We start from the raw sequence: 12,170 nt of genomic DNA, 5'->3' as shown, positions 1-12,170 counted from the left end.
ACCTTTGCTAGTGATGGATGATCCTTGATGTAATTTGTATAAGTTTTATTATTATCTCACACCCTATAACTTGTACAATGGATATAAAGTGATTGTGTATATCATTTTGTATCAATTGTATTACAGACGTTGATACATGTTGTTGTTCTTTATTATTCATCTACTTTGGATGGAGATGTGTACTTATTTTTTTACTTAATATAATTATTAATATATGTAATACTTATTTGATTCACCAATCCCAGGCTTTTTTGGATATCCAACATAAATTATGTAATTTTTTATGTTATTTTTTCATATAAGTAATAGTTGGAAGACTTTACAAAATTTGAGTTTTCCAAATACTTCATTAACTTTTTAGAAATTGTAATAGTGATGTAAATTTTTACTATCTTTTCCTATGTTGACAAAAGTAATATTTCTAACAAGGGCGAACATATCCTTGCTTGCAGAAATAGATCTTGGAAATATCATAGTCATAATTTGTAAACTATTTGGAAGAAAATCTCATAACTAATAGCCTCTCTAGTGAAGTGCACTCTACAGATGTGGTGGTTATAAAAGTAATGGGGGTGCATATGAAGCTAAAATCAATGCTTCTTCATGCCAAATGAGAAAATAATAATAGAAATTTTTATTTTCATAAATAACACCATAATTATTCATACAAGGAACCATCATCATCAAGAATGAGGTGGATGCAATTCATCATTTCTTCCTTGAAGCTCATACTCTATAAAATATGATCACTTTGATACTGCATGTGAGATATTGATAAAAATTGATAATATTATACTATAGAAAAAAGGGGTCATGTTATAATCATGTTGGTCTTTTCTTGTTGTACTCCTTTCTGTCTTAATAAATTTTTACCCCTCTTTTTGCAAAAAAAAAAAGCCTTTTAGGATACTTTTGCAAGTTTTGTTTCTCGTATAGAGGCACATCACAATTAAATTGATCTTATGCATCCTACAAATCCAATTATGTATGAGTTCATAGTCAATGATGACACATTTGGGCCATATATTGTTTCATAGGCATTTTTTCCCAATAAACTGTCAATATCAATATTATTATATCACAATTCTTATAAATATCACAATAAACAATGAACTTGAAACACAAATATAATGTCTTAAGCAATTGTTACATAATATGCATATGCAATTCTATATGCGATAGAGACCATCCTTGTCTTTTACTATTTCATTTATTAGATTTTTAAGCTGGTAAGATTAAAATATCATCAAGGACTGACTTTATATATGCCATGTTAATGGTATCATGTTTGTTAACCTTTATTAATTTACTCATTTACATTTTTAGACTACATGTTGATCTACCTCTATAGAAGTGATGACACTTCCCCAAATGTATCGTAGGTTTCTACATATGTCATATGCATTTGGTAGAGTGTGTAGCACCTCTTGAGATAGAGAAATTTTGGGATCCTTTTCTTATGTTATATTACATTGTTAATTTTATGGTTTGATGTTAGAGTGGGGTTTTATTCTATCTCCTTAGCACATTGGCAATGGACCTCCAAGATTAAGGTTGTTGGGTGGTGGTGATTCTTTTACTATTTGATATTTTAATACATGCTTATGCCACTACTAGATAATCCTTTTAGTATTTCAATTCTCATGTTCACCATTGGAGACATGCTCCGATCTTTCACATGTTGCATATTTGACCATGTATCAATTTATCAGTTATGATGCCCTTACAAGATGCTCTATATATAATTTGTGATTTTTTAAATCTCATAGCCTTACACTTATATAGTGGATATGCAAACATTGTGCACATTATATTGTATCATTCATATTTCATATTATGACATGTGATGTTGTTCATGATTATTCATCTCTAATGGTTAGAGAAGTGTATTTTCTTTTGTACTTGATGGATTTATTTGTATATGTATTCTACATTATTAGGCCCTCAATATTTTTAATCTTCATTTTGAGTTACATTTATGTGCATGCGTTGTCATATATTTTATTGCATCTACATTGTTAGACATCACTATTTGTAAAGACTTAATAAAAACTTATCCTCTAAACATAGCATCATGATTAAGGTTTATCTAGATGTTATAAAGGTGGTACAAGTGACTAAGATGTTAAAAAGTGTAACTTCTTATGCCGAATGAGAAAAAATAATTCATAAATCAAACAATGTATGCAATCATACAAGATAAGCCCCATCATTGAGACTGATTACGATGCATTCTCTCATTACTTTCCTTCAAGTCCATACTAGATAGAATGGGACCACTTTGTTACCACACGTGAGATATTTATAAAACTTCATAATATTATACTATAGACACAAAAGGGAATGTTATAATCACTTTGATCTTATTCTAATATTAATCATACTTAATATTTCTCTATTATAATAGGTACACAATAGTATTTTTGGGATACTTTCGAGAGTTATATTTTTCATAGAGAGTCACATCACCGTTATTTTATGTTACTCATCATATAAATTTAATTGTTTCTATAGTCATAGTCATGGATATATCATTGGGGTCATATATATTTTTTTGGCTTTTTTTTCCATTAAAGGGTACATCACTATTATTATATCTAGAACTACAATTGAATTTATGAAAGTTTTCAAATATTCTTGTCTCTAATAAATAGAAATCACTCTTAGATTACAAACATATGCAATATGTCCTTCCCAATAGTTGTATATTTCAAAAGCCCAAAAATTCCCTAAACTACCCATCTAGGTAACAATTATTCTTTAAACAATATTTATTTGCTTTTCCCCACAACTAAATGAAAATATTTAAATTTTAGGCTCTACTCACTAAATATTGCTATTGCTTGCTCCTTTTTATTTCAAAAGGGCAACAACCAATTCTACTTGTTTGGCTAGATACTCTTCACACTTACTAGAAGCTCGTTTAACAATTTTCAAGAAGAATTTATCTGTCAATCTCTTGCATCCTAAATGAGATTCAACAATATATTCTGGTTGGGATCTATATTAGTTTGCTACCATTCTTCCAAACATCTCCTCTTCCCCTCTCTTTGTCTTTGTAATAGGATGCACATGATTTCCCCCAATGATGTCCATACCTACTATCGCAAATGACCCCTTTTTCTTCACAATGCTCTCCATCTCTTCCAAATTTGGATTAAACCCAGGAAAGTTGAATGATTTCCATTTCTCTTTGGAAATAATACCCTTAGAATACCCTAACAAAATCAGACTAAAATAAAATAATTTGTACATCTACATGAAAATAGAATATAATTAATCTTTAGATGAAAACCCAAATAGAAAGTTGCGAACCCTTTTAGATCATTAAAAGGACTAAGATTATAAATTAATTTAAAAACGGGCAGATCATGCATTATGCACACCTCCTTAAGAAGCGCCTCGAATGCATACTCGAAATGACGCGCCGTATATCCCAATAATCCTTGCTCCTCCATTATATGAGTACCTGTATTACGACCGATGAGACATATGAACACGCATCCCCCTTGAACTATTTCTTCTGCCTGGGCTTTCAAAAACGCTGTGAAGTCTGTATCGAATTGCTCTAGATACGTAGCTGCCACACCCTCCTCAGAGTCACTTGAAATGTAAGCACGAGAAGATCTTCTTTGTTGAACAATCTCCGGAACCTGCATTTACATCGTATAATGTTGAGAACAATAACATATTCATAAATGGAGAAGTTATATCGTTCATTACTTACCTGCGAAAGCCATTGGAGACTCATAGAAGAGTGGCAGAAATGCAGACTTTTCCGTGAGAAGAGACGTGTGAAGTACAATCCACATACAGCTGCTGCTAGATAAGATCTCTTATCTGTGGGCGGAGGCAACATTTGAAAGAGTGAATTGAAATCATTAGAGGGAAGATCTGAGAAATAAACCTCAAACTCAGGCATCTCCTCATCTGCCAATAAGCGTTGTATGGCACTGACAATGGTGTCCGCCACCACAAGAGTATTTTTGCCAGTGCCACAACCGAAATCTGCCATCCTAAAAATGTTACCCACACCAAACTTCACTTTCATATTTTCGTAAATGCCACGCTCCAGAATCGGTCTAACAGCTTCACAAAAATTTCAGCCTTCTAATTAGTGAATCAAATATTTCGAATTCGTAAAGAAGGCAAAGAGAGACATACACAAAAATAATATTTTTGCCTTACTGCCTTGCACAAATGCATTACATAAGACCTCTATTTATAGAGATCTGAGAATACTCTACAATACACATAGAACATTTTAAACATGTTATATTATATTAAACATGGGCAGCTTCTATACTATAGCTTGGACGGCTGATGGTCTGCTATTTACTCGGACGGTGGATGGACGGCTGAGTTGGGCTAGACGTGGGCTGGTTGTCTGCTATTAATGGCAGAAATTAATACCGCCAACTAACGCCAACACTCCCCCTTAATTTTTGTCATTAACAAATTTTGCTTCTGTAATACCAAATTTCTCTCGCAGATATTCAAAGTTACTCTTTGACAATAGCTTTAGTGAATATATCTGCCAATTGATCTTCAGATTTGTAGAACTCAAGATAGATTTCTCCATTGTTGACCAATTCTCTGATGAAGTGGTACCTTGTATCAATATGTTTGCTCCTCTTATGAAATACATGATTTTTAGATAATGCTATTGTTGATTTGTTATCACAAAGAATTAGTGTTGGTTCCTCCTAATGATGGTGAAGATCGAACAAAATTTGACGCATCCATACTACTTGACATGCTGTGGAAGTGGCAGCTACATATTCCGCTTCAGCTGATGAGATCGTCACTATAGGTTGCTTCTTTGATGTCCATGATACAGCTCCTGATCCAAGGTGAAAGATATATCTAGAAGTGCTCTTCCTGTCATCAATGCTACCTGCAAAATCACTATCAGTATAACCAATTAAACCAAAATTGTTAATTTTGGAATATAGGATTCCATATCCCATTGTTCCTGCAATATATCTCAATATCCTTTTCCCAACTTGCCAATGAGAATTTTGTGGTGATTCCATGAACCTTGAGATTAAACTGACACTATACATGATGTCTGGCCTTGTAGCTGTTATATACATTAAACTTCCAACAAGTCTTTTAAACATAGTTGGATCAAAATTTGAGCCCTTTTCTTCCTTGCTAAATTTTGTTCCTGTTGCAACTAGAGTTGACACTAGATTGCAATTCATCATTTTAAATCTCTTTAAAACATCCTTTATATACTTTGATTGACAAATGAAGATACCTTTGTCACATTGAATAACTTCAATACCTAAGAAATATCTCATCAACCCCAAATCTGTCATTTCAAATTCTTTCATCATTTCTAACTTGAACATGTCTACTGATAGATTTCCAGTGAATATCAAGTCATCAACATACAAGCATACAATCAAAATCTGACCTTCCTTATTAGTCTTAACATATAATGTGGGCTCATTGTTACTTCTGTTGAATTGATTACTTATCATGTATGAATCAATCCTCTTATACCAAGCCCTAGGAGCTTGTTTCAAACCATAAAGTGCCTTGCTTAGTTTATATACCTTGTTTTTATGCCCATTAACCTCATAACCAGGTGGTTGTTTAACATATACCTCTTCATCAAGAAAACCATTCAAAAAAGCTGATTTTACATCCATTTGATACACTTTCCAATCATTTTGTGCTGCTATTGCTAAAATAGTTTGAACTGTGTCAAGTCTAGCAACTAGAGCAAATGTTTCATTATAATCAACTCCATATTGTTGTGAAAAACTTTTAGCAACTAGTCTTGCCTTGTGCTTAACAATTTCACCATTTTTCATCAAATTTAGTTTTGTAAACCCATTTGACTCCTATACATTCTTTTCCTTTAGATAAATCCATTAATTCCCATGTATTATTTCTTTCAATAGAGTCAATTTCTTCATCCATTGCCTTGATCCATTTATCTTCTTTAATTGCTTCATCAAAATACAATGGATCACAAGAAAATAACGAAAAATTTGAGTAAATATCTACATTCTCTTCTTCTTGATCATATATTTCTTTTAAGCTTCTTGTCTTCTTACCTTTGTAACCTGGTATTGAGAATGTTGAATCAGATTTATCACTTACATTTGAACTTGGAGGTGAGGCACCTTGCACAAAGTTCCTTGGTGGAGTATTGGGTGTTGATTGAGTCCCTTGTTCCTTTAATTCATCATCACCTTGTAATATTGGTGCTCCTCTTGTGACTTGTTTGTTATCATGTTCATGCAATGAATCTTCCTCTTCAAATTTAACATCCCTGCTAATGATCAATTTCTTTGAAATGGGATTATACAATCTATAAGCTTTTGATTCTTCACTATAACCAACAAAGATGCATTTTTCACTTTTATCATCCAATTTCTTTCTCAAATCAGATGGAACTAATGAATAAGCAACACATCCAAAAATTCTAAAATGAGATACTGTATGTTTCTTACCATTCCATGCTTCTTGTGGAATTGTGTTCTTAACACTCTTTGTAGGACTCCTATTCAAAATGTATATAGCACATGCTACTGCTTCTACCCAGAACTCATTGGATAGATTTTTGGCCTTCAACATACTCCTTGCCATTACCATTATGGTTTTGTTTTTCCTTTTTGCTACACCATTTTGTTGTGGTGTGTACCTTGTGGTAAACTGCTTCTTAATTCCATGAAATCTGCAAAATTCTAGAAAATCATTAGAACTGAATTCACCACCTCTATCAGATCACAATACCTTGATGTAGTGACCACTTTGTTTTTCAACCAAATTTTTGAAATCCTTGAACTTTTCAAAAGCTTCACTTTTTTGTTTGAGAAAGTATATCCAAATCTTCTTGCTAAAATCATCAATAAATGTTAGGAAATATATACTTCCTCCTAAAGATGGAGTTTGCATAGGTCCACATATATCAGTGTGAACTAATTCCAATGGTGCTCTTGCTTTATATGAACCTCCTACTGGGAAGCTTTCTCTATGTTGCTTTGCCAAAATACAACTTTCAAATGAACTTGGTGGTTTCAATATTTGAGGCAATCCTTTCACCATATTCTTCTTTTGTAATAAAATCAAAGCATCAAAATGAAGATGACCATACCTCAAATGCCATAGCCATGACTGATCTGAGTATATTGCCTTGAAACTAACTTCTTTTCCTCCTTGAATGCAATGAATCTGGAGGGGGAATATTAGATTTTGTGTCATGTTGACCCTTGCAATTAACCTGCCACTAGGATTTCTATCTAAGATTGTGCAAACATCATTATCAAAAGAAACTTTGTAACCCTTTTGTACTAGTTGACCAACACTCATGAGATTGTGTTTTAATCCAGGCACAAAATACACATTAGGAATATATCTTTTTCCTCCATTTTTTGTCAAGACATTTATAACACCTTTTCCCATTACAGAGACTTTACTATCATTTCCTAGCTTTACTTCAGATTTTACAGAATCATCCAAGTTAGCAAACAAATCTTTATTTCCAGTCATATGGTTACTACATCCACTATCTAGGAACCATATATCACTAGAGCTTTCTTGAGCAACATTACAAGTTATAAATAAACTTCCTAAATTGTTATCAGATACATCTGAGTAATTAGCACCATTCTTTTCAATATCCTCTTGTTTCTTTCTATATTCACTTGCAATATGACCAAATCTCTTACAATAATGACACTGAATTTGAGATTTATCAAACCTTGATGATGGGTGTTGGAATGAACTTTTGCCATGTCCTCTATTCGAACTCTAAATGGATTGATTTGTTCTCTCTTCTTGATTTGGACTTCCACGTCCATTTATGCTTCTACCTCTTCCTCTTCCTCTGTAGTTTGATCTTCCTCTTCCTCTGCCAAAAAATACCTAAGATCTAAATGCATTCTCCAAAGAAGAATTGTTATTTTTGTTCATTCTTGATTCATGAGATAAAAGTGAACCCATCAGTTCATCAATAGATAGTATTTTCAAATCTTTAGATTCTTCAATGGCAACAACAATGGCATCAAATTTTCTAGGCAAACAACGAAGTATCTTTTCAACAACTTTTTGATCTGTCAAATCATCACCATATGATCTAATTTGATTAACCACATTCATTACTTGATTTAGAAATTGATCAACTGAGTCTAAATCCTTCATACACAAATTTTCAAAATCACGCCTTAAAGTTTGCAATTTAGCAATCTTAACTTTTGATGTCCCTTGATATGCTGTTTCTAAAATATCCCATGCAATTTTAGACTTTTTAGCAGCACAAACTTTAGAAAAAATTGATTCATCTAAAGATTGTTGAATTAGAAACAATGTTTTTGCATCTTTTTTCTTGTTATCTTGTAATTTATCCTTTTCATCTTGTGTTAATGTAGACTCATCTTGTGGTTCAATAAAACCCTTTTCAATAAGATCCCATATGCCTTAAGAACAAAATAGTGTCTTCATTTTTATAGCCCAAAATTCATAATTTTTACCAGAAAATATTAAAATTTGTTGTTGAGCTATACTACTTCCTAAAGCCATATTAATACACAGTTACAACTGCACCTTACAATTTTAAACTTTTCTTTACAAAGAAAATTGACCAAACAAGTCTAAGCCAATGACATATAGCTTAAACAAACAACATTATAATGCTTATTTTTCCCTTTTAACAATTTTTTAAAAAAATCATTAGGCTTCACTCCAAGAAATCAGCTCATACCTTCTTCAAACATTAAACTGAGATATTTTCTTTTCTCAATCTTGGCAGCCACTAGTCTCCAACTTTAGACGCTGATAATGATCTACAATCAAAAAAACATTAGAAGTTTCATTCACTGCCACAACAGTTATACATATCAACACATAATTCTTTTCTTCCTAGGCCCAACTCTTCATACTCTGATACCAATTTGAAGGCAAAGAGAGACATATACAAAAATAATATTGATTTTATTGCCTTAACTGCCTTGCACAAATGCATTACATAAGACCTCTATTTATAGAGATCTGAGAATACTCTAGAATACACATAGATCATTTTAAACATGTTATATTATACTAAACATGGGTGGCTTCTATACTGTAGCTCAGACGGCTGACGGTTTGCTATTTACTCTGGACGGTGGATGGACGGCTGAGTTGGGCTGGACGTGGGCTAGTTGTCTGCTATTAATGATAGAAATTAATACCGCCAACTACCGCCAACATTCTCAATAAATTTGTTAATATAGATTCTATTGAAGAAGAATTGAAGATTTTCTATCAATGCTGCTAGTTACAAACTCTATTATTTATTATCAACAAAGAAGGAAGTATAAATAAAGCATGAGAAATCCATTGTGAGGACTTTTGGTTTCATATCTTCCAATCCATAGTAACTCAATTTCAGATTGACCTTGTTAATATTGAAAAATCGATTAGAACAGATCGTTTAATGCGTTTGAAGATCGCATAGCTCATCAAACTGTAGAAACGAGGGGAGCAGAGTAAAAGAAAACAAAATACAAGTCTGGTAGTATATCTTGTCAAGGTGGCATAGTTTGAATTATTTCCAACAAACTCTTTTAATTTCAGTAGTAATACCAATTTCCTTCTTCATTTCTTTCTTACTCCTTCAGTTCTACATATAAAACCTAGGAAATACCATATTCCTATTAAGATGTTCTTCGCATGAGCTCTAGCCCTTTTGTTATCAATCCATTGTTGGATCAGGGGTCAAACACTTCTATTTTCTTAGCAACTGCTTTAGAGTCAGGCTGTGGGTCCTTGTGCATTGGAGTGGACTCTTCTGGCCTCAGACATTATTCACACAATTATGAAATGCTGCGGCATTCAATTTTATTTAAAGTTTCACTTAACGTTTCAAAATTTAAAAAACATATCCTCTTCTCAAATTTTTATCTATAGACTTTGAAACTTGCTCTTCAAACAATTTTCACTCTCTTTTAACCTAGACACAAACCCACGTAACATCCTCAAACTTTCTATAACCTTCCAACTGCTAAGAACTTTCCTATTGAAAACCAGGCTGTTCTAAGAATATCAATATGGGACTCCATTAAATATACTTCCAAACATCTTGAGGAAAGACTCTTCCAAGAAAAAACGATTAAATCTACACCCTATACCACATGTCTAAGTGAAAAATCCTCTGACGTCTCGTAAGATGGTAGCCTCTTCTTTTCAATATGTTCTTTGTGCTTCCTGATCTTTAATTTTCCTTTCAAACAGTAGCGGCTACATCTAAGATTTTAAATTTTCTTCTGATTGCATCTTTATGGATTCTTCAATCTACATCGACAACTTTTCTTTGCTTATTTAATTGCTGCTTATTTATTTACAGATAGTTAAGACTTGATTTCTAGACTAAAAGTTTTAAATAGTCAAAATTGACTTATTTTTTCCAAACATAATTTTTCCTTGTTTACTTACACCATGTCTTTTGCTTGTTTCTTCCAGGTGCTTTTCTTCTACCACGGTACCACCTATTAGACATGTCTTAAAGAATCCATATAACTTTCAGTCTTCTTTGTTTTCTCAAGGAGGCAAGTTCCTTCTGATAATTTTTTTTGGAAAGCTACTGGAATGGGACATGATCTTGAGACACTCGAACAATATTTTACCAACTTCTATTCTACCTTTATCTCTTGTCAACCATGAAACAACAGTCTCAACAGCAAACAATATTGCTACGAGTTTTTCTCATAACTTGTTTTCTCAAGGAGGCACATGATCTTGAGACACTCAAACAATATTTTCTTTTGTAGTATGTACACATTACAACCCCAACAACGCCCTGATCTACCTTCATTTATACCACTTCTGGAAAAGAAATGCAAAAGAAAGAATAATTTCATCTCATCATTCAACCATCATTACAATCTCATAGACATCTCTGTAGGACTGGACTATCTGCTGGTTAGAGTGACGTAAAAAATGCAGAGAAAATTCCTAGTAATCATTAGAGGGTCTAATAATCTGACGTTTTTGTCAAGTTCAGCCACAATTATTAATATTGAAGGAGTTCTGAGAATTTTAACATGGTGCATTGATAGTGATCATGTACTAACAGTAGAAATTTTCTTAACTTTTTTAGTTGGTAGGTGGCCCATATGTGCACCAATATTGAGACATTTCATCAGAACAACAGAAAAGAAGTACTGATTTTTGTGTGAACAAATATTGGTGTAAAACATTGAGTGTATTAAAAAGCAATTTGAAAATGTCTTTTTTTAACCCCTTGATGTTCGACGATCTCTACAGAGAAACCTGTGAATGCCCATAAACTGAAAAAATTAACATTAAGCTCCTAACTCACGAAGTACACCTAAATATTTATCAAAATCTGACTGACTGGCTTATTGACAATTATGGGTTTTTATCTGAATTAAAAAAATGAATTTGTTAACCGGTTGTTTGGATGCCCCTTACCGGCCATACTTTTAGGGTGCCTCCTCTGGCGCAGGTATGCATATGTTTGCCTATATGCCTTTTATGAATCAGTCTATCATTTATACTATGGATTGAGAGCATGAAAAGATCAAAGGAAATGGAAAATGGCAACAAGTTCAATAAAATTTAAACGATAGTTTTTCTCTTCTCATGTGAGGAGATGATGAATGAATTGAACGATTCATGTAAAAACAAGTTCCCATTATGTTGTGAAGAAATTAAAAGGGAAACTTGTATTGTATACCTGAGGTGAAGATTTGTTGGCATAACTAGAATCTCCATTTCCACCCTTCATGCCAAGCACAAATTCCAGAGCCATTTTAGATTGAGTTTACAGAGACAGGGGTCTCTCAACTCCGTTTTAAGGAAAAAAACACCTCAAATGATTGGCTATATAGGACTTAATTTGATAACAATAACTGGTGATAGAAGCCAACTTGATGCCCAGCTTGTCCTAAGCTGAAATGTTAGCAATGTCTATCCAACGGTACACATGTGACGGTATTTGTTAATTCAGAGTCAAATGTGCAACCATAAGAGAAATTTGTATAAACAGCTAAGTTCATGTGCCGTCCCCTTTTCTGGCGCCTTCCATTTCTCGACGTTGTTTTTTAACCGAAGTCCACAATTGAATGCGAGCGATTAAACACGCACAAGATCGGAAAAAGTGTCTAAAAATTTGTTTAGATCTGAGACATTTTGTTAAGAATGTTCTGATT

General features: G+C 33.0%; 1 pseudogene; it reads right to left on the bottom strand.

The window, feature by feature from the left end:
- Window positions 1-2,853: 2,853 nt before the first annotated feature.
- LOC149558843 (indole-3-acetate O-methyltransferase 1-like) lies at window positions 2,854-11,776 on the bottom strand (annotated as a pseudogene).
- Window positions 11,777-12,170: the final 394 nt, after the last annotated feature.

Source organism: Cupressus sempervirens, chromosome 5 (assembly GCF_028749045.1).
Source record: "Cupressus sempervirens isolate cs-2001-9-10 chromosome 5, ASM2874904v1, whole genome shotgun sequence".
Taxonomy (NCBI): domain Eukaryota; kingdom Viridiplantae; phylum Streptophyta; class Pinopsida; order Cupressales; family Cupressaceae; genus Cupressus; species Cupressus sempervirens.
This window is presented reverse-complemented; position numbering and strand designations above follow the sequence as displayed.